The sequence below is a fragment of the Triticum aestivum genome, chromosome 2B (genome assembly GCF_018294505.1).
Source record: "Triticum aestivum cultivar Chinese Spring chromosome 2B, IWGSC CS RefSeq v2.1, whole genome shotgun sequence".
Lineage (NCBI taxonomy): Eukaryota > Viridiplantae > Streptophyta > Magnoliopsida > Poales > Poaceae > Triticum > Triticum aestivum.
In genome coordinates this window covers 11551301-11574232 of record NC_057798.1, presented here as the reverse complement: position 1 = coordinate 11574232, position 22932 = coordinate 11551301, and the positions used below count along the sequence as shown (strand labels likewise).

Genomic DNA, 22932 nt, shown 5'->3' with positions numbered 1-22932 from the left:
CTAGTGCATCTATTGCATGGCAATCCCTACTCCTCATGTTGGCATCAATTGATGGGCATCTCCATAGCCCGTTGATTATCCTCGTCAATGTGAGACTTTCTCCTTTTTGTCTTCTCCACACAATCCACATCATTATATTCTATTCCACCCATAGTGTTATATCCATGGCTCACGCTCATGTATTGCGCGAAAGTTAAAAAAGTTTGAGATTATTTAAGTACGAAACAATTGCTTGGCTTGTCATCGGGGGTGTATAAGATGGGAGCATTTTTGTGTGACGAAAATGGAGCATAGACTAACTATATGTTTTTGTAGGGATAAACTTTCTTTAGCCATGTTATTTTGAGAAGACATGATTGCTTTGATTAGTATGCTTGAAGTATTATTATTTCTTATATCAGTATGAACTTTTATTTTGAATCATCTGGATCTGAACATTCATGCCACAATAAAGAGAAATACATTGAGAATTATGCTAGGTAGCATTCCACATCAAAAATTCTGTTTTTATCATTTACCTACTCGAGGACGAGCAGGAATTAAGCTTGGGGATGTTTGATATGTCTCCAACGTATCTATAATTTTTGATTGTTCCATGCTATTATATTACCTGTTTTGGATGTTTATGGGCTTTACTTTACACTTTTATATCATTTTTGGGACTAACCTACTAACCGGAGGCCCAACCCGTATTGCTGTTTTTTTCCTATTTCAGTATATCAAAGAAAAGGAATATCAAACGGATTCCAAACGGAATGAAACCTTCGGGAGCATGATTTTTGGAACAAACGTGATCCAAAGGACTTGGAGTGCAAGTCAAGAAGCTCCTGAGGCGGCCATGAGGGTGGAGGGCGCCCCCCCTGTAGGGCGCGCCCCCTTGTCTCGTGGGCCCCTCGGGCGTCCACCGATGTACTTCTTCCTCTTATATATACCCATGTACCCCGAAACCATCAGGGGAGCCACCGAAGAAATATTTCCGCCACCATAACCTTCTGTATCCGCGAGATCCCATCTTAGAGCCATCGCCGGCACTCTGCCGGAGGGGGAATCCACCACGGAGGGCCTCTACATCAAAACCATAGCCCTTCCGATGAGTTGTGAGTAGCTTACCACAGACCTTCAGGTCCATAGTTATTAGCTAGATGGCTTCTTCTCTCTTTTTGGATCTCAATACCATGTTCTCCCCCTCTCTTGTGGAGATCTATTCAATGTAACTCTTTTTGCGGTGTGTTTGTCGAGATCCGATGAATTGTGGGTTTATGATCAAGTTTATCTATGAGAAATATTTGAATCTCCTCTGAATTCTATTATGTGTGATTGAGTTATCTTTGCAAGTCTCTTCGAATTATCGGTTTGGTTTGGCCTACTAGATTGATCTATGGGAGACGTGCTTAGCTTTGGGTTCAATCTTGCGGTGTCCTTTCCCAGTGATAGCAGGGGCAGCAAGGCATGTATTGTATTGTTGCCATCGAGAATAAAAGGATGGGGTTTATATCATATTGCATGAGTTTATCCCTCTACATCATGTCATATTTCTTAAAGCGTTACTCTGTTCTTATGAACTTAATACTCTAGATGCATGTTGGATAGCGGTCGATGTGTGGAGTAATAGTAGTAGATGCAGGCAGGAGGCGGTCTACTTGTCACGGACGTGATGCCTATATACATGATCATGCCTAGATAATCTCATAATTATTCGCTTTTCTATCAATTGCTCGACAGTAATTTGTTCACCCACCGTATTACTTATGCTCTCTTGAGAGAAGCCTCTAGTGAAACCTATGGCCCCCGGGTCTATCTTTTATCATATACGCTTTCAATCTACCTTTATTTCCATCTTTACTTTTCCAATCTATATCATAAAATACCAAAAATATATTTATCTTATCATATTATCTCTATCAGATCTCACTTTCGCAAGTGGCTGTGAAGGGATCGACAACCCCTTTATCGCGTTGGTTGCGAGTTCTTTGTTTGTTTGTGTAGGTGTGTGGGACTTGTGAGGAGCCTCCTACTAGATTGATACCTTGGTTCTCAAAAACTGAGGGAAATACTTACGCTACTATTGCTGCATCACCCTTTCCTCTTCAAGGGAAACCAACACAAGCTCAAGACGTAGCATCTATCTAAACATAGAAGTAAGATTTTTTTCCTTTCAGAAAGAAGATAAGAACAAGAGACTCACCACGGTGGTGCCGCACAACGAGATCGGCGCGGGCGATCGACGGCGGTGAACATGCGAACGCGACGTGACGGACCGCTAAACCTAGACAAATATTGAGGAAAATGGAGCTTGGAGGTCGAGCTTGGAGAGGAGAAAGCTTAAGTAGTGTGGCTCAGGCATTCCATCAAACACCTCATGTGCATAGGAGGTGAGCTAGAGCACCACAAAGCCCTCCCCTCGCCGGCCAGAAAATACAGAGCAGTGTGGAGTGCTCTGCTCGCCGGTGAGGGGGTATATATAGGCACATTATTGGTCCCGGTTCGTGGCTTGAACCGGAATTAAAGGACACACTTTTGTCCCGGTTCGTGCCACCAACCGGGACCAATGGTGGTGGGCCAGGAGCGAGGCGCATTGGTCCCGGTTTGTCCCACCAAACGTGACCAAAGGGGCCAGATGAACCGGGACCAATGCCCCCACGAGGCCCGGCAGGCCCCCTGGCCTCACGAACCGGGACCAATGCCCCCATGGGTCCCGGTTCATGACTGAACCGGAACTAAATGGCTTATCTGGCCTGGACCAAAGGTCCTGTTTTCTATTAGTGTTGTCGCATCTTTGTTGCTTCTCCCTCCGGCTACAGACCTGCCCAATACAAAAGGAAAGAACAAGCCGAGAACACAATCTCAAAAGGATATTTGATCAACTTTTTCTCAAAGGCAGCTTTGTTTCACACGAGCCAGATAGCCCAAGTTACTACTGCCAAACCAACAGTATAGAATCTAGACCCATCACGTAAGAATATATTGCACCACACATAGAATTACCAAGAGTTATTCGGGCATAGTTCAGTCCCCAACACAACCCCTATAGCCCTCCAGGCCACACACGCCACAGGACAGGTAAAGAACATGTGAGACGATGTTTTAACGTTGTTGCAGAAGGAACACACAGGGTTCCCCGACCAGTTTTTCTTTTCATTACCGCTCTAGTAAGCACCACATCTTGTGCCATTTGCCACAAAAATATCTGAATTTTAAGAGGCAGCTTTGCCTCCCAGATCCATCTATAATTGCATCCTTAAAGAGGCTTTTCCATCCATTTATACATAGATCTAGTGGAGTATTTTGCATTCTTGCTCAAACCCCAAAACACCACATCTTTACCGGTTGTAGTTTTCAGCTCCAAAATTTGCTCCCGCATCTTATCCCATTGACCACTCAGATTAGGGCAAAGATGCCGGCTGAAGAAGGTCGAAGCCACCACCTCGCCAAATTTTTGAACCGTGCAGTCCTGATCTGTACAGATCTCAAACAACTGAGGGAACACCAAGTTAAGAGGAGGCAGCCCCTCAATCGGGTCTGTCCACACCCTGGTTAGGTCGCTGCACCCTAATTTGACCATCCTCCCCACCATGTACAGCTCTCTGATTTTCAAAAGAGCTTTCCAACATGGAGAGTCAGATTGCCTAGGATTCACAGTTGTCATAGATTTGCTAGACAAGTATCGGGCCTTCACCAAATCTTGCCAAACCCGAGCCTGGGTTTCTAATTTCCACCACCACTTCACCATGAGGCTTATATTTTGCTTCCTAAGATCTTTGACACCCAGCCCTCCTTTATCTTTCGATCTACAGACCCTCATCCATTTAACTAGATAATACCTATTTTTCTTATTGCATCCTTGCCAGAAACATTTTCTACGGTGCTTATCCAGTTTCTCTATAATTTTTTTGCTCATAAGCCACATGGACATGGGATAGAGCAAGAGCTGTGACATCAACGAGGTTAGCAAAGTAAGTTTGCCTCCACTAGATGCAGCATGACCAATCCAGGTCCCAAAACTCTTTAGGTACTTGTCTATAATAAACTCCCACACCGAGTCCTTTAGAGAGGTAAAACTCACAGGCATACCCAAATATTTGATTGGGAAGTGTCCAATCTCACAGTTATAAATCTCAGCATATATGTTGTCTATGTTAGTATGCCCCCCGATAGTCAGAATCTCACTCTTCTGGAAGTTCACTTTCAGCCTAGACATCAATTCAAACATGTATAAAAGGATTTTCAGATTAATTGCCTTATTCACATCGTGATCAAGGGAAATGATCGTGTCATTTGCATACTGCAAGGCATCCACCCCGTTTGGGATAAGATTAGCTGCGAGCCCAGTTAGGAGACCATTCTGCTGTACTTTGCTAATCATTTTCTTTAAACATTCTACAGCTAGGTTAAACAGGAAGGGGGAATGGAGGTCTCCTTGACGCACTCCCTCAGCACTTTGAAAGTACGGGCCCACAGAATTGTTTAGCTTTATACTAACTAATCCGTTGTACAAGATTTGCTTCACCCATCCAAACCAATTCTCATTGAACCCCTTCATTATGTGGCAATCCAACAAGAGCCCCCAATTTACTTTGTCATATGCTTTCTCGAAGTCGAATTTAAGCACCACCCCTATTTTTTTCTTGACATGGGTGTAATTGAGGAGCTCATGGAGCGTCATGATCCCATCCATTGTATTCCTCCCCTTGACAAATGCATTTTGTGACAAGCTAATCAGCTTGCCAGCATATTTTTCCACTCCTCGATCCATAGTTTTTGTGATCAACTTATAAGGACATCTAAGAAGATAGATTGGACAGAACTGCTGTATGCGTTCAGCTCCCGACACTTTAGGAAGAAGAGTAATCACTCCATAATTAAGACGCTGCACATCAAGCGTCCTAGCATGGAAGTGACTAAACAACCGCATGATGTGTTTTTTGACAATTTATCGGGGCCAGGTGCTCTATTAGCGTCCATGGCAAATAGGGCCTCGTTCACCTCCTCCTCCGGGAAAGCCCTAGTCAGGTCCTCATTATCATCTTGAGTGAGCTTTTCCGATTCCCCCCATGAAGCAGGATCCATGTGAAAAATGTTGCCTTGCGCTGGGCCAAAAATATTCTTATAGAACCCAGTGGCATGTGATATTAGGTCGTCAGTACCCTCTATCTCCATGTCACCGCATTTGAGCGCATGGATAGTATTTTTCCTTCTCCGCCCATTTGCAATTTTATGAAAATAGTCTGTATTCAAATCCCCTTTGAGCAGCCAGCGCTCATGGGATTCCTGGAGCTAGAAAATCTCCTCATTCACCAGAATCTCATGAAGTTCAAAGTTAATATCCACTTTTCTGTTATACATCTCATGGGTTAGTGGTCCCTCCTCCTCTAGCTCCTCAAGGGTGGATAATTCTACTCTGAGCTCCTCCTTCCTTTTCTTGCCATAGCCATATTTGTGAGAGCCCCACCCTTTAAAAAAAGTTTTGAACCTTTTCAGCTTAATGTTGAGGATATCTACAGGATCATCAGCTTTGACAACTTTGTTCCAGATTTTCTCTACCAAAGGCAATAATTCCTCATTCTTAAGCCAGGACAAATCAAACCTAAACTCTGGGCTTAGGTGCTTCCTTGCCCATGTCTCCTGAGGAGAATAGCAGAGGATTATGGTCAGATAGTTCTCTAACCAACTTTCTAACAGTCACCAATGGAAATAAGTTTTCCCAGTCACTAGACATCAAGATCCTGTCTAGTTTTTCCAAAGTGGGATGGGTCTGGTTATTAGTCCAAGTATACTTCCATCCACTACAGTAAATCTCCCTCAGGGCAAAAGAATTGATAACAGAGTTGAACATGTCCATAGATTTATGTCCATGTAGCTTTTTATTTTTCTCTCACCCATGCCTCAAAATGTTAAAATCTCCCCCAACTATATAAGGTTTGTCCATATCAGAGAAGAATTGAGCAAGTTCTAGAAGGAACTCCTCCCTCATATCTTCATGAGATGGGCCACACACCACCTGTAGGCTCCAGTCAGTCTTCTTTCTCCTATCAATCAGATCAAGATGTATCATATACTTCCCTTTTTTGCTAGTCTTTATGTCCAAGATATCTCTTCTAGCTCCTGCTATAATTCCACCAGATTTGCCACATGAGGGGATCCAGACCCACTCAAAGCTATTAAAAGGATCAAGTTTTCTCATACACTTAGGGGAGAAATTTTTCTTCATGGTTTCCTGGAGACCCGGGAAATCAAGGGAATGGTCACTTATTAAGTAGAGAGGCAGGTGGCCATTCCTTTCTTTCCCACCCCTCTATAGTTCCAAATGAGACCTCTCATTTGGAACGGTTTTTTTTTGGACCCGGTAACCCTGCCAGGGGCCAGGGCAGAGTTACCAATATCTTTATTGTCTGCTGTCATTTTCTTTTGGCTTCTAGTCACAGGCCTAGATAGCTTGACAGCTGACCTGCCTTTTTTGTTTCTTCTCCCATATTTAGAAGAACAGAAATCCTCACCACAATATTCATCTTGTTCTAACCAAGATAGGCTAAGTTGGCTTGCTTTCCCAACCCATTAGTGACCACCAGGTCATCCTCTTTCTCATGTTCCTTACCAATATTATTTTGTTTATTTAACAGATTTTCTCTAACATCATCTATCTCATGCAGAATAATTATGCAAGTAAAATGATCGTCTGGAATGAGAACCCCCATCTTAATAGCTCTACTAATTAACTCAGCATCCCCCAAAGCAGCAAACAAATTTTTTCTAGGGTTGTGAGAGTTACCTTCCAAAATTTTCTTCTTGACCACATCCATAGCTTTTGCCATCATGTCTCCCTATCCCCACTGACCACATCGAACACCGAACCCGAGGTTAATCTCAGGGATTAACTGCGGCGTGGGGATGATTTCATCATCACAATCATGAGATGGTAAGTGTAGCAGGTAGTCATCTGATACCTTCAGCTTTGGATCCACCTCTCCTGTAACTTCAGAGACCTGTGAAACACTAGTTACTACTTCTGCATAAGAATTTTTTTCTTTGTCGAAGTAACTATATTCACCTGTACTGTCTGTATATTAGTACCCATGTCAGGCACTATTTCCTCACGATCAAAGCTTGTTTTTTCATCTGACTTCAATTCATGTACCTCTTGAGAAGAATTCTCATTGGCCAACTTTTCAATAAACAGAGTCTTATCATCGTCGCTTTCATAGGAGTCTGACAGCTCATTATCCTCCTCTTTTTCGATCTCTTTTTCAAGAGGAAGTAGGTGACAAGCCTTCCCTCGCCTGAAAGCAGATGTACCATGCTCAGCAGGAGCATGAGTACTCTTAGATGACTCAGTAACCTGATCTTGTCTCTTTGTTTTCGGGGTAGAGGTCAGGTTATCTTTCTGATCATTTTTTATATGCACAATATCTTCTTCCCTTGCTGGATTTCTCACCAGGACCTCTTCCACTTCGTATTGGAATTTTTAAAATCACCCCCACCATGTAACCCTCAGCAGAACCAAGAAGATTAGCAATACTACAGCACCCAATTTTAGCTCGGACTGACGAGGGACGCTTAATTGGTGACATATCAATTTCAAGAGTCACCCCAACAAGGCCACCAGCAAAGGCCACGTTCTTGTCACATCTATTATTCAGAGGAATCTTACTAATCTTGACCAAGGCAATCTCAAGTAAACCCTCACAATCCATGTCATCAGACCATAGAGTGATCCTGACCACTGTTTAGTGCTTCTTGAGATTTATGTACTCCACAAAAAGAGCACGCTCAACCTCTCCCACATTAGGAAACCTCATGACATATTTGTTAGGGGCTATGGGATGAGGAGAGCATCTCCACCCTGCCCAATATACACCCCCATATCATCCTGCAAATCTTGCTTAGATATAACTCCCTCTACAATAGTGATGAGCACATTGGTATTCTCTCTCTGTGGTTGTCCCTCCACACTATAATCAGGAAAATAACATAAACCTTGCCCCTTAGACTAGAAACCACACATAGCAGGAATGCAATCCCAAGGCAGTAAATCAGTGCAAATCACAGACAAATGGCATTTCTTCTTACAATGCTAGCACAAGGCCTGAGGGCATCTAGCAGTGTAATGACCAGCAGTATTGCAGATCTAGCACGCATCAGGGGTAGATTTAGGGTTACCAGCGTGGGTGTGTGGGTCTCGCCTCGCAGTAGGCGCAGGCGACTTCCCCTGAGGCCGGCGTGTGGTCTTGTCCCCGCCGTCGCTGTCGATAGCAGCTGACCAGTGATCTGGACGCGTCGTCCCAGATCAACCTGCTCCCACCGTGGCGTTCTACTTGTCGAAGCCCGTGTCGCTGGAGCCAGATGTCCTGGTGGTCGAGGACAGCACCACGTCCTCCTTGCGCTTCCATACGTTGTTGTCCCGGCCACGGCCGCCGCCGTGGTTGAAACGCCCCGCCCCGCGACCATGCCTGCCAGCGCCGAAGCCATTCCCCCTCATCTCACCGCCTTCATGACCTTGTCTGGGATTTGGAAGTTTTGGTGGAGGTGGGGAAGCGGCGACAAGAGCAAAGGATTGTGCGTCGCCGTGAATCTTGCCCTCCCACCAGGAAAAAGAGGGATGAACCCTAGTTTCTCTCCTCTGCGGCGCCTCCCAGAGATGGAGCAGGCACTCGTCCAGATCTGAAAACGCGGAGTGAGAGCACGGCAGCGGCGAGTTAGTACCTCGGGCGTAGGCTGAAACCCTAGCTTTTGGAAGATCTAGGAGGTCGATGTTCGCCGCTCCCACGTGCCGAGGATCTAGGTCATGGCGGCCGGGGTTACACCTGAGCACCCCTGGTCCTGCGTCCGCTCGTGGTGGCGGTCGAGGTGGCCCGTGCACGACCATATCCACCTTGTCCCCGTGTACCGCAGCTACTTTCTCCTGATCTGCACGGCCCATACGCCCCGCCGCCTCATCAGCGTTCGTCGGAACACCGCGAGACGAGCCGATCACCGGTAGACGATATTCAATCCTGGCGAAGTGGCACGGAAGGAGACAAAACACCCTACATCGATCCGCTCCCCCTCGTGCACGTAGCTGTGGACTTAAACCTTGTGTGATCGTCAGTTTAGTCTTAGCAGGAAAATAAACGTTGCTTAGATAGCTGAGTAGATAAGTTTGTTAGGAAGTTTTTTTTCCTTTGAAGTAGTCCACACCCCGCACGAGCTGGATCGTGGGATGGCGCAATCGTTGTGGCTCGGCGAGGCTGTTTTCTCGGGCTGTTAGTGGCCTCGCACTAAAGAAATACAATCAATTATGACTCCCCATTTTGGTCGTTGATTCGTCATATTTACCGTTTATTGACCTTTTTTTGACCAAATTCAGAGGGTCAACAATTGGCCGTCAAGAACGAACAAACTTGACCTTTTTTGGAGTTTTGGTCGTAGCTAGACTAACGACCAAAATTTCAGAAAGGTCACTACCCACTTGACTGAGCCACGTAGGATCTAACGTGGCTGAGCTGACGTGGCATTGTTAGTGACCAAATGGAATCATCATAAATTTCATAGCCCAGTCCACCAATCTAGCCCACATGGGCATGGCCCAATACCTATTTTTTTATTGAAATGGTCTGATTATTTGGGCTGATGCATTTTTTTCATAAGCATGCATATCTCACGTATGAAAACAAGTACAAACGAATACAATATTGCAGATAAATTGTATATTTCATTTCAGTAACACATCACATGAAAAACAATACATCATCCATTAACTCCTGTACATATCAAGGTCCAAGGTCCAACAAGTGCACAAGTGCACAGCAAAAAGACCCAACAAGTGCACAGGCGCACACAACATAGTTCTACAAAGATTGGACGAGATGGGCAAATTTTAGTTGATCACACATAACATCAATGAGAAACAAAGCTTCTTCTGCCATTCACTTCTTCTTAGTGCTTCAGATCATCCTGGTAATTGGAACAATCAAACATAAGAAAGCACACAAAATATGAGCAAACAAAATATAAATGGAGGTTTTACATTCAGCAATTAACACAAGGCTAAGACATGCTCCCATAGAAATTTCAGGAATTGCAAGATTATTCTTGTGTTAGCTCAACACTTTGTGCAAAAAAAACTCACATTAATAACTTCCAACATGAAGAGATGTGAATCATATATCTTTAACACAGTAAAATAAACAGCACCGACATGAGCACCGCAACACAACACAGCTCATATACCACCAAACCACATTGATCATTGCAAACTATAAGTTGACCTCAACACAAATAACACATTCACACAAAGTATGCATGGCTGAAACAAAACCTCATATGTAGACTTTAACTTAATTCACGAGTTTGAATCGAAGGAGTAACAATCAGAACCATTTCCTGTAGTGAGTCAACCTTTATTGTTGAACAGGAAAATGCTAACAGCTAGTTACAGAGATAAACTTAATCCTCCCAGAAGAGTCTTGGCAATTAAATATTAACATGGTTGCAAAACTTCAGTTTGCGGATAGCATGTTTCTTTAGCCTTTACTTGACTGGAATTACAAAATGAAGCACATGAACAAATCATATGAACAAGCAACCCCATGAAGACCGCTCACTTGAATCTTGTTTATACTTTTCTTGCAGATTAAGATGTGGGGGAAGAGCATTACCTTGATGGGATCTTAGTAGTAGCATACAACCTGGATAGTGTAGACTAACTCCGAAGGAAAAATATTACATTTTCTCGAAGGTGAGATTGAGCTAGACATTGCCAAAACATCCTTGCATTCACTTGGTTCAGATCTTCCCTACGAGGTGATGAGCATTCCACTGCAGCAAACCAATAGATAAAATCAAAATACAACCACTTTCATAGAGACAACTACAAGCCAAGTTTAGCTAATATGACTTCTATAGCATGCAAGATGTTTCTTAGATCAACAAAAGTTGGATGAACATTCTAAAATCAATCTAATAACTAGACTAACATATAAATGTATATTGAACAAAAACAAGAACAAAAGCTACGACGGGGAATCCTTGAGCGACATATAAAGAGTAGAGTATTCAATGAAGGTCATATTTTTAACAAGACTGATCAAAACAAGAAATATTCGAGTCAACTAATTTATTACTGAATCACATAACATCATAGGAGAAAACAATTATTTTCAAGTTTAACTAAGACATGCATATAGGCTAAGGAATAGTAAGTCACAGCCAAAAGCATTTTGACTTCCATTTATTTGCACCCACACGATCATCATGTTCAGGCATAATTACGCAAAAAGACTTTGTCCATCTCTGGTAAGATACACTAACATGCGTCGGTGCACTACTCATGCATGCCTATAATTTGTTTGTTTCAAAACGGGTGACACAGTTAAGAAAATGGCATGAACATATATCTTCTCTGGCTGCAAATAACATAGTAGCAGATATTGTACTGAACCCACCATTGATAAATTCCCTCACTGATGCTGGCACCTTCAGAGCAGCAGGTTTTAGTTCCTATACATAGCAGCAGATTTGGCACATTCAGACATTAATTTGAGCAGGCACAAACACCTTCATCGATCGATAGTTCTCAGAAAGAAAAGAAAGAGACTGACCGATGCTGAACTCTAAGGCGAGGACGGTAATGAGGATGGCCCGGACGGGGCTGCGAGCGGCGTGGTCATCTTGGCCGTGTACACAGGATTCCTGGGGGGGGGGCTTGCGCGTGAACGCACGCATCTCCTTTGCCAGTGCGAGCACCGCCGCCCGCCACACGGGCCGATCGTCCGACGCCTCATCGCCGGCAGCACCAGGGCCATTGGAGTTGACCCAGTCATGCGATGCGGCTCACCCAGCACCCGCTGGTCCAGCAACAAGCACAACATTTGCTGCTCTGGCAGAGGCGGCAGTGACCACATCGGTGAGGTGGTGATCCGTCAAGCCCCGTCCTCCGTTGTGACGTGCGCGGTTGGTGCAACAATGACTCTTGGTACCCGCCGTCGTCGAGGTCTGTTCCAACCGCCGTCCTGGTGACCTGCCGCCGCAGCCGCGGGATGGTTAGGCCAGATCCGTGTGTGGATTGGATGGATCTGGCCAGACCGAGGCTCGACGAGGAGGAGGGGAGGGGGTGGTGGAGGTGGGTGGCGGCGGGGGAGAGGTGGGTGGCGGCGAGGGGAGGAGTCTGGATCGAAGGTTTGCTCCACGAGAGAGGGTGTGCGGCCCACGGGGGAGAGAGAGGAGGGTACGAGGAGTGGTGTGCGGGGCTGCCGGATGTGGATGTGGATGGATGGATGGATGTGTGCCACGTCATCGATCCGTGGCACACACCTTTCCACCAATGAGAATTTAAGTTCATTTTCTGAGTGTAAAAATAATTTTTTTAAAACATATGAAATCTTTGATGAAAAATTGGATCATATTTTGTGAAAATGATCCAATATTGTGCACATGTGTGTATATTGGGATGGGGGTTTTATTTCTTTGCACAAAAAAACATTGTGAAAAACCATTTTCCATTTTTCGAGTGCCCAAAAGGAGGGTTTTTTGTGAAGAACCTACCAAATAATTGTTGCAAAATTGGACCAAATCATTTTTCTAAAATACTAGGCCATATTTAATGCACAATTGACCAAATGGTTGGGTGTAAAAAGTTTTGATCCATCTCTCGTGAAAAAGACAAATTTCCGTCGATTCAGTTGGAAGCGGGTCAAATTTGAACTGTAGCTGCCTTGTAGTTTGGTATTTATTTTTTCCAAAAATCATTTCTAGGTACACAAGTATCTATTTAATCAGAGAAACACCAAAAAATTCCAAGATTCAACCACTAGCTAGGAACGGTCATTCCATCCGTTTTGACCGCATTTTGAAACGGGCATAAAAAATTCAAAAAAAATCAAAAAAATGGGAAACCTTCGCATTGTGTCATTATATGTGGCCAAGTTCCCAGGAAAAATAATAAACTTGTAATACGACAAATATTTTAAAAAAGTGTTCTCAGAAACGAGCTATCACGTGTGGAGATCAATGGCTTTCAAGCCAAATGATCAATCTTATGGCCGCATTCATGGCATAGTTTGTTTAAATGATCTCATATTGTGCACAGGGATGCATATTGGAATGGAAAACAATATTGCCTAAGGAAGTTTTCATTTTCTTTGGACGAAAAAACCATTTTCCATTTTTTGAGTGCCCGAAAGGAGATTTTTTTGTGAACAACCTACGAAATAATTGTTGCAAAATTGGACCAAATAATTTTTCTAAACTACTAGGCCATATTTAATGCACAATTGACCAAATGGTTGGGTGTAAAAAGTTTTGATCCACCTCTCGTGAAAAAGACAAATCTCCGTCGATTCAGTTGGAAGCGGGTCAAATTTGAACTATAGCTACCTTGTAGTTTGCTCTTTATTTTTTCCAAAAATAATTTCTAGGTACATAAGTATCTATTTTATCATAGAAACACCAAAAAAAATTCCAAGATTCAACCACTAGCTAGGAACGGCCATTCCCGCCGTTTTGACCGCATTTTGAAACGGGCATAAAAAATTTAAAAAATTCAAAAAATTGGAAAACATTCGCATTGTATCATTATATGTGACCAAGTTACCAGCAAAAAATTATAAACTTGTAATATGGCAATTGTTTTAAAAAAGTGTTTTCAGAAACGAGCTATCAAGTGTGAAGATGCATGGCTTTCAACCCAAATGCTCAATCTTATGGCCACATTCATGACATAGTTTGTTCAAATGATCTTATATGATGCATAAGGGTGCATCTTGGAATGGCAAACAATGTTGCCTAAGGAGGTTTTCATTTTATTTGGACGAAAATTTCATTTTCCATTTTTTGAGTGCCCAAAATGAATTCTTTTTGTGAAGAACCTCCCATATATTTGTTGCAAAATTGGACCAAATCAATTTTATAAAATACTAGGACATATTTAATGCACAATTGACAAAATGGTTGGGTGTCAAAAGTTTTGATCCACCTCTCGTGAAAAAGATAAATTTCCGCCGATTCAGTTGGAAGCGGGTCAAATTTGAACTGCAGTTGCCTTATAGTTTGCTATTTATTTTTTCCAAAAATCATTTCTAGTTACACAAGTACCTAATTAATCAGAAATACATGGTTTGGTGGCGATACATCGAGGTTTGGACGGTGGCCAAGGGCCCCAACTCCAGAGCGCGTAAACTCGCATGCCCGCCGCGTGGTCACCTCGTGACCGTGGCGTTGCCATGCATTCTGGGCAGCCTAGGCATGTCTAGTGGGTTGGGCACTCCCTAGGTAGGTCCTAAGAATAAAATTACAACATAATATTCTCACGAGGAGACAGATCTATGCTCAAACATGAATTAGAAGCCAAGTGTTTGATTAGTGGTACAGGAAATGCACATAGCTAATGGGCGTGAGTTTTTGCTAAGGAAGGTCAGTTACTAAGAACACTGTCTTCACAAATTTTCAACTCAAAAGGAGGACCCTAGGTGGTACTTGCTTTGCAAAGTACCCACTGGACATAAATACGAATGTTAAAGCTGGGCTCAAAATAATGAATGGATTGAGCTGAAATTTGGTGGAGGATGGTTACTTGGGCATAGGAAAGCACTGTAGAAAATGGATACCACTTGGACATGCCAAAGTGGTATTTCCTTCACAAGGCTCTTCTCTGGACATAAACTTCGGAAAATTAGTGAGAGAAATTGGCTAAATGAATTGAGCTCATGTTTGGTGTAGATAAGTTACATAGGCATATAGAATATGTGGAAAAAATTCAACTCATTAGGATATGCATAGCTAGAACTTCTTTCACAAAGGTTCTAGGTGGACAAAAACTTTGGAACTTTGCCGAGGAAGATTTACTGGGCAAATGGAGGTGAATTTTGTCACGAGGCAATGATTTGGATAGGAAAGAGGGCCCAAAAATTTTGAGGGCAACCGAGAATTGATAAATAGCACTTCCTTCACAATGCTCTTCTCTGGACAGAAAATTTGGAAAATTAGTGAGAGAAATTGGCTAAATGAACTGAGCTCAAATTTGGTGTAGGTAAGTTACATAGGCATAAAGAATATGTGGCAAAAATTCAACTCATTAGGATATGCATAGCTAGTACTTGTTTCACAAAGGTTCTAGGTGAACAAAAACTTTGGAAATTTGCCAAGGAAGATTTACTGGGCAAATGAAGCTGAATTTTGTCATGAGGCAATGCTTTGGATAGGAAATAGTGCCCAAAATTTTTGAGGGCAATCAAGAATATATAAATTGTAGTTCCTTCACAAAGTGTTGTTCTGAATAGAATAGGAAAATGAATATTGTCGAATTATTTTTGAACTAGGCAAGGAAGGTTTTTCACATATTTGATGAAGAAATGACCCAAAGAATTTATGAGATTTTTTTGGGAATTTTGGGAATGACAGAAATATAGGTTGCTTCACAACCTAGGGCAAAAATTGACACATGGACATGACACATAGGCAAAACTGATGACGTGGCGCCTAGTCGTAGCAGCCCACCACAATTTACAAGGCTATGACCATCTATATTGGTCGTGATCAGCTAGAAATAAGGCAGCGGACTACTACTGTCTGCTTTATGACCATTTCGTATAAGGAAATTACGACCTTTCTGACCAAAATGGTCGTTATTGTTCAGCGTTTGGAGCCCCCCCCGAACAGCTTTTGACCAATTTGTCTCAAATGGTCATAGATTTATGACTAATTCACCCACGGTCACTACGAGAAGGTCATGAATGAGCATATTTCTTGTAGTGTCGTTTCCTTTCTGTAACCGAATAAGAGGAGAAGATGGAATACAGAAAAGTTGCAAGTGTTCGCAACGCAAACTCCTGTCCCTGAGCTCTCTCTCTCTCTCTTGTGCGTGTGTGTGTGTGTGTGTGTGTGTGCGATCGGTGCTCTCAATTGGCATCAGAGCCGCTAGTACGATCCGACGATCATGGCGGGAAGCAAGGGGCCCTGGAAGGGCTCCGGTGATGAGTCACAGAAGGGCTCCGGCGATGGGTCCCGGATTCCGTCGCCGACGCGCGGGCGCACACTGTCGCGGTCTCCGAGAGCTAGGCATAGCCGCACCATCCGCGGGCGCGAGATCGCCGCGCCGGTGGCGCAGAGATGCGAGGTGGCCCTCCCAACGGTGTTCCCAACACTGACCCGGAGCAACTACGGCAGCTGGTCTCTCCTGATGAAGGCCATCCTGCAGACGCGTGGGCTGTGGGACGCCGTCACCACGGGAACCGCCGACTACCACGACGACGTACTGCCCTGGAGGCCGTTCTCCGGGCAGTTCCAGAGGAGATGCTCGCGGTCCTCTCCACGAAGGAGACGACGAAGCAGGCCTGGGACGCCGTCAAGACCATGCGGATGGGATCTGCCGCTGTGCGCGAGGCCAAGGCCCAGGGCCTCCGTCGGGAGTTCAAGGACATCCGTTTCAAGCCCGGCGAGAACGTCGACGACTTTGCGATGAGGCTCACCGGGCTCGTCAACAACCTCTCCATCCATGGTGATCCCGTCGGGGATGCGCGAGTGGTACGTAAGTTCCTTCGTGTTGTGCCCCGCAAGTACGCTCAGGTGGCGCTCTCCATCGAGACGATGGTCGACCTCGACACCCTGTCGGTGGAGGAGCTCACCGGACGACTCAAGGTGGCGGAGGAGCGCCTGGACCAGGACGGCGGAGGCGAGGACGCCGGTCGCCTTCTGGTGACCCTGGAGGACTGGCGCACGTACGAGAAACGTACGGCGAACAACGGCAGCAGCAGCAACTCGTCAGGCGCATAGGCGCGCGGGCGAGGGCGTGGCCGCGGTGGTGGACGCGGCGGAAAAGGCAAGTCTCCAGCCGGCACTGACGCCGGTGGCGGAAAGAACAACGGCGGTGACGCGGATCGTGACAAATGTCACTAGTGCAGAAACGCGGGCCACTGGGTTCGTGACTGCCGCAAGAAGAAACGCGAGGAGGAACAGGCCCTCCTTGCACAAGGCCAAGCAGGCGAGGACGACGATCTGGGCCTGCTGATGATCGAGGAGGCCTCCTTGACAACGACAGTTGTCGTGCCGTGTGCTTCAGCAAGCGAGGAGGTCGTTTTCCTGAACGAATCACGCGCACGCGTGGAGCTTCGCCGCGCTCCCGGAGATCATGATGCAGCCTGGTACCTCGACACTGGCGCGTCGCACCACATGACCGGCGACGAGACGGCGTTCGCCGAGCTGGACAAGGGCATTCGCGGCTCGGTCAGGTTTGGAGACGGCTCGCTCGTGCCCATTCAAGGGCGGGGCACTGTCCTGTTTGCCGCAGCCGATGAAGGGCACCGTGCTCTCTCCAATGTGTACTGGATCCCTCAGCTCAAGAGCAACATTGTCTCCATCGGGCAGCTCGACGAGAACGGCTGCCCCACGCACGTCGAAGCCGGTGTCATGACGGTGCGTGATCGCCAGCACCACATCCTAGCCAGAGTGCCGCGATCCCGCAACAGGCTCTACATTACCCGCCTCCAACTCGCCAACCCCGTCTGCCTCGCTGTGCACTCCGACGACGAGGCGTGGCACTGGCATGCACGTTTCGGTCACTAGCACTTCGACGGGCTCGAGAGGCTGGCGCGTCAGAGCATGGTCAAGGGCATGCCTCTCTTCCACCACTCCGAGCAGGTTTGCGATGCCTGCCTTGTGGGCAAGCAGTGGAGAGCGCCTTTTCCTCAGCAGGCTAACTACCGCGCCACTGAGCCGCTCGAGCTGGTGCACGGTGATCTTTGCGGGCCTATCTCGCCGTCCACTCCGGGAGGCAAGCGATATTTTTTGTTGCTTGTGGATGATCACAGCAGGTTCATGTGGCTGTACCTGCTCCGGAGCAAGGACGAGGCAGCTGAGGCGATCCATCGGTTCCAGGCACACGCAGAGCGCGAGACAGGGCGGAAGCTGCGTACTTTCCGCTTGGACCGCGGAGGGGAGTTCAACTCCGGCGAGTTCAGCGCACATCTCGCCCACCTTGGAGTCCAAAGGCACCTCACCGTGCCATACTCTCCCCAACAGAATGGCGCGGTGGAGAGGCGCAACCAAACTGTCGTCGGGACAGCCCGGTGCATGCTCAAGGCGATGGGAGTCCCGCCACAGTACTGGGGCGAGGCCGTGTCCACGGCCGTCTTCGTGCTCAACAGGGCGTACACCAGGAGCGTGCCGGGCAAGACGCCGTTCAAAGCCTGGCATGGCAGAAAGCCGGCCGTCGACTTTCTGCGCGTGTTTGGGAGTCTGGCGCCCGTCAAGGACACGCGCCCCCACGTCACCAAGCTCGAGGACAGAAGCAAGGCTACGGTCATGTTCGGGTACGAACCGGGGAGCAAGGCGTACTGGCTCTACGACCCGGCGAACAAGCGCATCCATGTCTCTCGTGATGTCGTCTTCGACGAGAGGCGAGCATGGGATTGGGAGAAGAACGACACGGACCAGGCAGGTATGAGCTTCATAATAGAGCCCGTGTCCATACCCCCGGAGGGCCGCCACCTGCGGCATGCTCTTCCACATCGCCTGGTACCGCGCAGTCACCAGCGCAGACGGCGTCCCCGACAAGGACGCCATCCACGACAACAGCACCAACGCGCGGCGACGACACCCCAGCGGCGGCCTCAACCGTCGAAACAAGGGGACCCACTCATGTCCCTTCGGTTTCCCCGGCTCGCGCGCGCACGACCGGCAACCTCGCGCCGGTGCACCCGATGACGACATGCGGCAAGGACGGCATCTTCCTCCCCAACCAACGCTACATGGACACGCCAGAGAAGGCAGCTCAAAACGCGCCTCCTCCAGGGCTAGAGGAGCCCGACGATGCTGACGGCGAGATCGACGACGACGAGCTCATCGACGAGCTGCATCTCGCGCTGGGCGAGGAGCCCGGTTCCTTTGAGGAAGCAGCAAGCGAAACGTGCTGGCAGCACGCGATGATGGAGGAGATGAACTCCATCGAGGCAAACCAGACCTAGGAGCTCGTGGACCTGCCTGCTGGCACCGCCCGATCGGCCTCAAGTGGGTATTCAAAACCAAGAAAGATGCCCATGGCAGGGTGGTGAAGTACAAGGCGAGATTGGTGGCGAAAGGGTACGTCCAGAAGCACGGCATCGACTACGATGAAGTATTCGCGCCTGTGGCCAGGCTCGAGTCCGTTCGCCTCCTGCTCGCTCTGGCCGCGCGCGCGAGCTGGATAGTGCACCACATGGACGTCAAGTCCGCCTTCCTCAACGGGAAGCTAGAGGAGGAGGTCTACGTGGTGCAGCCGCCGGGGTTCACGGCCGCCGGCGAGGAATCGAAGGTGCTCAAGCTCAGGAAAGCCCTGTACGGGTTGAAACAAGCCCCGCGGGCATGGAACGCCAAGCTGGATGCGAGTCTGGGCTCGCTTGGGTTCAGCAGGTGCCCGTCCGAGCACGCCGTGTACGCCAGGGGCACTACATCTTCGCGCCTGGTCGTCGGCGTCTACGTTGATGATCTGATCATCACCGGCTCGGACGAGGGAGAAATCGATGGCTTCAAGAAGGAGATGCAAGCACTCTTCGACATGAGCGACCTGGGACGGCTCCATTACTATCTTGGGATCGAGGTGAGGCAGCACAACGGCGGCATTGATCTTGGTCAGGCCGCGTACGCTGCCAAGATCCTCGACAAGGCGGACATGACGGGTTGCAACCCCAGTCACACGCCCATGGAGCCGCGCCTCAAGCTGAGCAGGGTGAGCTCGGCACAGCCTGTGGACGTCACCGAACACAGGAGCATCGTGGGCATGCTCCGCTACCTCGTCCACACCAGGCCGGATCTTGCCTTCTCCGTCGGGTACGTCTCGCGGTTCATGCAGGAGCCCACGACGGAGCACATGGCGGCAGTAAAGCATGTTCTGCGCTACGTAGCCGGGACTCTGCACTGGGGAGTGTGGTACACGCGCGGTGACCACGATGCGCCCCTGATCGGCTACAGCGACAGCGATCTGGGCGGCGATGTGGACAACCGCAGGAGCACCACCGGCGTCGCCTTCTTCCTTGGCAGCAACCTGGTCAGCTGGCAATCACAGAAGCAGAGGGTTGTGGCCCTCTCCTCATGCGAGTCGGAGTACATGGCCGCCACCACGGCGGCATGCCAAGGTATATGGCTCGCACGGCTGCTGGGAGAAATAAAAGACGAAGAACTGAAGGCGGCGGTGCTCAACGTCGACAACAAGTCGGCCATCTCACTAAGTAAGAATCCTGTTTACCACGACCGGAGCAAACACATTGAGATCAGGTATCATTTTATCTAGGAGTGCGTGGAGAATAGGAAGATTCAGATCGAGTTCGTTCGGTCCGGAGATCAACTTGCCGATGTGCTCACTAAAGCACTCGGGCGAGTCAAGCTTCAGGAGGAGCGCATGAAGATCGGGATGGTGGAACTCAACGAGGCACACAAGGCTTAGGGAGTGATTGTGGACTTAAACCTTGTGTGATCGTCAGTTTAGTCTTAGCAGGAAAATAAACGTTGCTTAGATAGCTGAGTAGATAAGTTTGTTAGGAAGTTTTTTTTTCCTTTGAAGTAGTCCACACCCCGCACGAGCTGGATCGTGGGATGGCGCGATCGTTGTGGCTCGGCGAGGCTGTTTTCTCAGGCTGTTAGTGGCCTCGTTTCCTTTCTGTAACCGAATAAGAGGAGAAGATGGAATACAGAAAAGTTGCAAGTGTTCGCAACGCAAACTCCTGTCCCTGAGCTCTCTCTCTCGCGCGTGTGTGTGTGTGTGCGATCGGTGCTCACAGTAGCGTGCATCTACCGTGCACCCCCGCGAGTCGAGGAGGACGAGCCGATGAATGTCGCAGCGGAGAAAGATTTCGCCGTCGTGGAACGTGGCGGTGCGGTGCACCAGGTCGGCCGCGTACGCCACCCGCCACCGCGTGTCGCACGCCATCCTACCGCGTGTCTCAGGCAGCCGGGAGCTGTTACACTTTTTTCACGTTCAATGGTGTGCGCCCATCCGTTGTAAACCATAAAAGAAGGATCGACGAACCATAGACACCCATTGAAAGATTCTTAGGAGTGAAACCATGCTAGTAGCTAGCAACTACGTGGTAGAGACGGTGCATGTTCCGCTGCACGACATATAGTCAAACTGTTGGCGCAAAAGTTAGGAAACCATGGTGTCTTTGGCCTGCCCGCCGTCTTAATCTAACTGGCCTGTACTATCTGCTTGTAATATAATTGTACTGCTGAGGCTGCTTTATGTAGAAATATGGGTGGTATTAGGTGGATTGCACGTGCTCCTCGGGGTTACACAGAACCCTGCAGCCTTGGAGCATATAAATTTCATCGAGATGCCCAAAAAAGGCACGGCAAGGGTTAACTTTCAAAACGTCTCTTCGATAATTGTATGTACTAGTATACTAGAATGGGATCTCCATCACACCCGAGCTAAGTGCACGCAACAGTGAAGGAAGCAGTACAACTCATGTAAATCAAATCGATCATTAAGTGGTTGTTTGGAACTTTGGATACCGGATATTACTATTCTCCGTCTGGGTTTTGGAATTCTAGCTAGGTTTTGGAGGACCAAAATTTCTAAATCCACAGGTTGGTTGGAGTAGCCAAACTTAGATTTATTCTTAGATGTTTTCCTTGTTTATAGATATATAAATTAGATTCTGTTTAATCCAGCTATCCAAACAACACCTGAAGTTAAATGACAAAGACAAGAGTACATTCATCGCGTTAGAGACTAAGAATAGCATTACAATAATAGTGAAGAGCATGCATGAAACCATGCTACTACCTAGCAACTGCGTGGAGGGGACGAGGTATCTTCAGGTAATTTAACTAGATCCACCACATGTCACAAACTCATAGACATGTGAAAAAGGACCCGACCGAGGAGTTTATTCTCAAACGGTTCTGTCGTTAAATCTGGCTCAGGGCGCACACACTGCGAACAAACTACCAAAGCTACTACCCCCTCAATTACCATGGAAGTAGAGATTGGGAATAGCAGTACACTAGGTAGTTTCATTCCTGAGAGGATGCCATCAAGCGCAATCTCGCTTGAGGTGATGGAAATGGCGATGGAGGCCCCTATACAAACCAAGAAGGTTCCGTCGGAGTACATCCTGCGGAAGTACCTCCTGATGCTGGCAACTCTGGTGGCGACGGTGACATACGGCATGGGGTTCAACCCGCCGGGGGGTGTCTGTGTGGCAAGATAGCATTGACGACCACCTTGCCGGCGAACCAAACGTCCGGAGTGGCACCAACAACCTCCGGTACATGGTGTTCTTCTACTGCAACATGCACCTTCGCGTTGGCTTCTTCGGAGGGTAGCAGTCGCTCTATCACCGAATCAAACTGCCTGATGGGTGATTGGGATAAAAAATATGGATATACCTGACGCATCACGTGATATGCACTCAGCCAAAGTAGCAAACGCATCCTCATCGCCCAACCGGAAAAGTACAGTGATGTGTTAATTAACAGGAGAGAAATCGTCTGTTTACGATGATGCATATACGTATTATTGTCTTGGGTTAGCGGGACGACAGGAGAGATAATTTAGGAAAAGGGATCATAAACTAACCTAGCCATGCATGCATGCTCATGCTAGAGAAGAGACAAGAGTGCACGGTGGTCAACGAGGCCATCTCTGCGACAAGCTAGGATTATTTAGCTTCGATCTGCAGACTGGCAACCTCCGAGCACAAGTGGAATGAAGAAACGAATGTAAGCAAACACCATTAATTGGACGTGCATGTGGGTGCAGATTTCCCCGGCTTGAAGCAGCACAACTTTTTCCTTTTTCTTTTTCAATTGACAGTGTACTACTAGTCATAAGACCAGCAGTTAATTAACCATATGCCGCGCGGTTTACAGTCTCATATACCCATTGTGCGTGAAAAAAGAAAAAATGCTGCAGATTTTTTTTTTGAGTTTCTTGTTTCTTTTACTCCTCTAAAGTTGTACTAAGTCAGCAACAATCAATATGAATCACAA

The 22932-nt window shown here is 47.2% G+C and overlaps 1 pseudogene; it reads right to left on the bottom strand.

Moving 5' to 3' along the window:
• Nucleotides 1-6249: 6249 nt before the first annotated feature.
• LOC123038733 (uncharacterized) lies at nucleotides 6250-20866 on the bottom strand (annotated as a pseudogene).
• Nucleotides 20867-22932: the final 2066 nt, after the last annotated feature.